Raw genomic sequence first — 5,382 nt, 5'->3', positions numbered from 1 at the left:
ACCTGGGCTAGGACTGGGTCTGGGGGCTCCCGGAACTCGGCAGAAAATCCTACTCGGCGGGCGGGGTGGGGGAGGCACTGCGGAGTGGTGGGGGGCAGTCCAAGGGACTGGGAGAGGGTCCGGCCCACTCTCCGCCTGGGCTGGGACTGGTCCCGCCGGCGCAGGGTAGCAGGAAGCTCTCCGCACACTCACCGGACCTGGGCTAGGACTCTGGAAAAATATTCTTGAAAGGTATAATAAGGATTACAACTTCATGAATCCAAATATAATTAATCCACCAGTTTAAGCATTTAAACAAAGGAGCAGAAAGGGAAGGGGAGAAACCAATAACAGGAAAATAACATGATGATAATGAGTTGATACATATCAGTTAAAAGCATCAATTCTAATGGTCTCCACTCACCAATTAAAGGAAACAGATTGGTAGAATGAATCAAGAAGCAAGGTTTAAAAGTATGCTGCACATAAGAATAGCATGTAATTCAAAAATAAGTTCATAGAATAAAAGTTAAGTGATTGAAAATAATACTACTTGACAGAGGAACACAGAAAAAAGTAGAGATAACTATTTGCAGAAAAAAATGAGTTTCTGGCCAGGCTGATTAAAATATATAGTGAAGGTCAGTACATCCTTATAAAGCAAACAATCCAAGAAGAAGAAATTGCAGTCATAAAAATATATATGTACCAAATGCCAGTGAACCCAACTATATAGAACAAATATTAACATGTAACAAATCAAATAATCAACAACACAATTGTTGCTTTGTTTTTACCAATAGAATTATAACGAAGAAACTTAATACCCCACTATCACAAATGCATAGGTCAACTAGACAAGACATCAACAATAAAATATAAGAATGCAACCAAATTTTGAACAAATGAACTTAGTTTATGTCTATAGAGTACTCCCACCTCCTCCCCCAGAATACCAGAATATACATTCTTCTCAGATGCACACTGGATGTTCTCCAAAACAAACCACACATCATCTCATAGAAGACACCCAAACAGATATAAAGGAATTGAAATTAGTTCATCCCTATTGTCTGACCATACTGAAATGAAATTAGAAATCAACAGCAAAATAAACCACAAGAAATCCTATCACATGCAAATTAAATAGCACTTTCCTAAACAAGCAATGGGTCATAGACAAGATTAAAGAAGAAATTAGGCAGTATCTGAAATTAAAAAGTGATGCCAATATAGTTTAATTGAACCTATGGGACACAGTGAAAGTAGTCCTAAAAGAGAAATTCATAAGGGAGGATACCAACATCAGAAAAACAGTAAGCTCAAAAGAAAATCCTAATGTTGAACTTCAATCTTCTAGAAAGAGAAGAGCATGAAAAGCACAAAGCTCATGTAAGAGAGGAAATTATAAAGATCAGAGCAAAAATTAATGCAGTGGTAACAAAGAAAACAATACAAATAATCAATGAATTGAAGAATTGGTTCTCTGAAGCATTAAATAAAAGTGACAAACCCTTAGCCAATCTACAAAAATAAGGAAAGAAAAGACTCAAATGCATGCAATTAGGAATGAAAAGAGTGAACTCACAAGGGATTCTCCTGAAATCCAAAAGATCATCAAAACCTACTTCTAGAACTTGCATTCTAATAAGATAGAAAACACAAAATAAATGGACAGACTCCTAGATACATGGGAATTACAAAAGCTGAATCAAAAAGACGTAAAAATTCTAAATTAAATGATATCAGTCAATTAATTTAGCTATATGTAAAAGCCCAGGCTCTGATGTATTCACTCCTGAATTCTACAAGAAATTTAGGGAATATCTAATACCACTACTTCTCAAATTCTTTAACGAGATAGAAAGAAAAGCAGTACTCTCAAATTCATTCTTGGAAGAAAAAACTACCTTCATACAACAACTAGAGAAAAATCCATACAAAAAGAAAACCACATGGTGAACTGCCTTATAAATATAGATGAAAAAGTCCTAAATAAGATATTGGTAAGCAGGATGCAGCAAATTATCCAGAAAGTTATACACCATGACTAAATAGGATTCATTTCAGAGTACAGGGATGGTTCAACATGTGCAAAATAATAAATAGAGCCAAGGACAAAAAGCACATGGTCATCTCAATAGAAAATGTGTTTGTCAGTGTTTGACACTCATTCAAGATAAAAACCATATAAACAATTGAAATAGATGCTGTTTATCTCAATCTAATAAAAGCCATCCATGACAATCAACATCAGACAAATGGCAAAATCTGTAAGCTTTCACTCTAAAGACAAGACAATATTCCCACTGTCACCACTCTTATTTAATATAGTCATAGAAGCATTTGCTAGAGCAATTAAACAAGAAAGAGAAATAAAGGAATTAAGGATAGGAAAGGAAGAATTAATTTAGGAAAGGAAGAATTAATTTAATTTAATTTAATTATCATTATTTGCAAATAACATGATAGTCTACTTAGAAAACTCCAAACTTAATGACAAAATTCAGAAGTATAACAGGGTATAAAGACAACACTAAAAATCAATAGCATTCCTGTAAACAAACAGCAAATTTATTCAGGGAAAAATTAGAGAAACAACATCTTCCACCATAACATCCAAAAAATGAAATACATAGGAATCAATGCAACAAAGAAAGTGAAACAACTTAACATGAAAAGCTACAGTACTCTGGCAAAGGAGATCAAAGGGATACTGGAAAATAGAAAGATATCCTTTGTTCTTGGAAGAACCAACATAGTCAAAACACCCAGACTTTCAAAATTGTTATGCGGATTTACTGCAATCCCAATCAAAATTCCCAATAGCATATCTCACAGAATTAGAGATAAGAGTCATAAAATCAATTTGGAACCAGAAGAGATCTAGAATAGGAAAAACAATTCTCTACAATAAAGGCAAGGCAGAAGTTGTCTATCATTGAAGGGAAACTCACTAAGATGCAGTGATAAAAGCAGCATGGTCCTGACCAAAAAAAAAAAAAAAAAAAAAAATACAGATCAGAAAATCCAGATCAGAGGATCCATGGAACAGATTAGAACATATAGAAATGACTCCAGGGCCAGCCAATAGCTCAGCAGATTAAAGAGTCTGAAAGAATGCACAGGGGCTGGGGGTTTGATCCCTGGCCTGCTGTGCCAGTCCCACCTCCAGGGCATGCTGAGAAGGCAACTGAAACTGGGCATGGTGGCATGTGTCTGTAATCCTAGCTCTTGGGAGGCTGTAAACAGGTGGATCACTATGAGTCTGGTCTAGTAGTGAGACCCTGAACACGCTATAGATCCTTCCCTGAAATACAGAAAAAAAGAAAAGAAAAGAAAAGAAAAGAAAAGAAAAGAAAAGAAAAGAAAAGAAAAGAAAAGAAAGAAATGACTCCAGACATACTCTGCCTACTTACATTTGACAAAGAAGCCAAGTACCTTTACTGAAAGAAAGATAGCCTTCCTAATAAGTGGTGCAGAAAAACTGGCTTTCTACATCCTGAAGATTAAAACTATACCCATATCTTTCACCACACACTAAACAAAAGCAGAATCAAAACAAAGATCTAAAAATTAAAATAGAAGCATTAAATCTGATGGAAGATAAATTAGGCTAACTTTTGAAAACACTAGTGTAGGCAAAAACTTTATGAACAAAACGCTAACTGCATAGAAACAACTACAAAGTATCAATAACTGGGAACACATATTAGTAGAAAATTTTCTTGACAAAATTATCAACAGAGTGAAAAAAAACCAAAAAAACCATAGTGGGGGAAAATTCTGTTAGCTGTTTCTCAGAGAAAGAACTAATATCTAGAGTATACAAAGAGCTCAAACAAATTAGGTCCTCCAAATTTAAAGATCCAATTCAACCCAAAAATGGGTATTGAAAGAAATAGATACTTCTCAGACGAAAAAGTAGAAATTGCAATTTAAAAATAGGAAAAAAGATTCAGCAACACGGGACACTTGAGAGATGCAAATTAAAACAATGCTGTGATTCAGTCTCACTCAAGAAAGAATGTCTATCATCGAGAAATCAACCAATACTAAGTGTTGGAAGGGATTTGGGGAAAGCAACACTTCTCCACCATTGTTGAGAGTTTAGACCAGTACAACCATTGTGCACATAAGTGTGGGAATTCCTCCAAGCTTGAAACTAGAAGTTTCATTTGACGCAGCTATTCTTGGCATCTTCCTGAAAGAATTAAAAGCATCATACCACAGTGATGCTTGTAGTCACATAGTTTGTAGTTTGTTTGTAGTCACATAGTTTCTAATAATTAAATCTTGGAAACAGCCCAAATGCCCGTCAATTGATGAATGGATAAAGAAGATGTAGATATTCATACAATGGAGTACTACTTTGCCATAAAGAAGGTCAAGCCTAAAATATTTCTAGTTAAATGGAAGTGGATGGATCCTGAGACCATACTCTAAATGAAATAAATCAGATCAAATCTTTCTTTTGGCTGAATTTTAGATTACAACTATATACTCAATTTGAGAATCTGAAGTACTGTGTTCCTGTTGATGGAAATTGGGTCTTATATCTGTAATAAATGAATCTGAAATAAAAACGTGTAAATATTGCGTTGTTTCTCTAGTGAGAGAAATTGAAAGAGTAACAAGAATGAAATATATAATAGATATTGTGAGATAGGAAAAAAATCAAATGGGAAGGTGAAGAGGGAGAAGCAGGGGAAAAGAAAGGAAGGGAAAAGAAGAAAAATAGAAATGAAGGAAAAAATGGAACCAAATGTAAATAAGGAGGGGAAGATGGGTTGAAAGGATGGAAGAGTGGGAGAAAAATGAATCAAGGTACATTACGTAGAGGTACAAATTACCTGTAATGAATGTGATCATTATGTGTACTGAATATAACAATAAACAATTTTTTAAAAGAAGGCAACATAAATATAAAAGCAGTCATAGATTACACCTTGTTTTTATTAGACAACTACACCAAGGTCTGGCTCACTGGAAGTGGTTGCAAATTCTAAGCAAGTTTTCAACATATGCACTAAACATTTCTGACCTAGTTTTTTTTGTTTGTTTGTTTTTTGGGGTTTTTTGCTTCATTTTTGAAAGTAACGTTCCATGTACCTGATGCCACAAAGCAATGATGTACATTAGGCATGACTGGGAAGCCTGGAGTATTTTTCTCTGGAAAGGGAGATTTTATAAAAATCTAGCAAAGAGATGAGATGGGATCAAATCTTTCTTTTGGCTGAATTTTAGATTATAACTGTATACTCAGTTTGAAAATCTGAAGTACTGTGTTCATGTTGACCGAAATTGGGTCTTAAATATACCAAAAATTGTTGACTTTTTTTTGAAATCTTGAATGCTATTTTCAAGTTCCTGTATCAAAATTGGAAGTAGTCTCTCTCTCTC

Source organism: Octodon degus, unplaced genomic scaffold, assembly GCF_000260255.1.
Source record: "Octodon degus isolate 3935 unplaced genomic scaffold, OctDeg1.0 scaffold00013, whole genome shotgun sequence".
NCBI classification, from domain to species: domain Eukaryota; kingdom Metazoa; phylum Chordata; class Mammalia; order Rodentia; family Octodontidae; genus Octodon; species Octodon degus.
This window is presented reverse-complemented; position numbering follows the sequence as displayed.